At 51.4% G+C, this 778-nt stretch overlaps 1 protein-coding gene across 4 annotated transcripts in view; it reads right to left on the reverse strand.

Moving 5' to 3' along the window:
• XRCC1 (X-ray repair cross complementing 1) overlaps window positions 1–778 on the reverse strand; it is a 25,547-nt gene that overhangs the window by 2,333 nt on the left and 22,436 nt on the right. The window lies entirely within an intron of this gene.

Consider the following 778-nt stretch of genomic DNA (forward strand, 5'->3'; position numbering starts at 1 on the left):
CCGTGGCATCACAGCTCACAGCAATCTCCAACTCCTGGGCTCAAGTGAGTCTCCTGCCTCAGCCTCCCAAGTAGCTAGGACCACAGGTGCTCGCCACAATGCCTGGCTATTTTTTGGTTACAGCCATCATTGTTGTTTTGGCGGGCCCAGGCTGGATTTGAACCTGCCACCTTAGGTGTATGTGGCTGGCGCCTTAGCCACTTGAGCCACAGGCACCAAGCCTGCTCCCTCCATTCTTAAAAACACTCCATTCCCATGTCCCCCATCCCATCACCCTTGCATAGTTTTCCCATTTCCTTTCCTTCTTACTCTTTTAGATTGGAAATGCAAACCCACATACAATGTGAGCAGACAGCACCTGTGTCCAGGTTGATGACCAATGTTAAAGTGAACACTGGTGAACCCACCACCAAGGTCCTGATGGAGAATACTGCCCATGTCATCTGGGGTGCTGGCCTCACTTTAGGCCAGAAAAACTGACTCTATGGGTGAAGCACTGGCCTGAGGGTGCCTCACAGCTGTAGTGGAACACCAAAGGTAGGGGGTCACACTTGACTGTAGAGGCATGGTCAGAGCAAGAAATTAAGAAGAGACAAAAAGATGGCACCTGTACCAAGGGTGACAGGTTTGAACCTGACCCTGGCCAAACTGCAACAAAAAAATAGCCAGGCATTGTGGTGGGTGCCTGTAGTCCCAGCTACTTGGGAAGCTGAGGCAAGAGAATTGCCTAAGCCCAGGAACTGGAGGTTGCTGTGAGCTGTGATGCCAGGACACTCTA

This window comes from Otolemur garnettii, unplaced genomic scaffold (assembly GCF_000181295.1).
Source record: "Otolemur garnettii isolate 467f Iridium unplaced genomic scaffold, OtoGar3 scaffold00152, whole genome shotgun sequence".
Classification (NCBI taxonomy): Eukaryota; Metazoa; Chordata; class Mammalia; order Primates; family Galagidae; genus Otolemur; species Otolemur garnettii.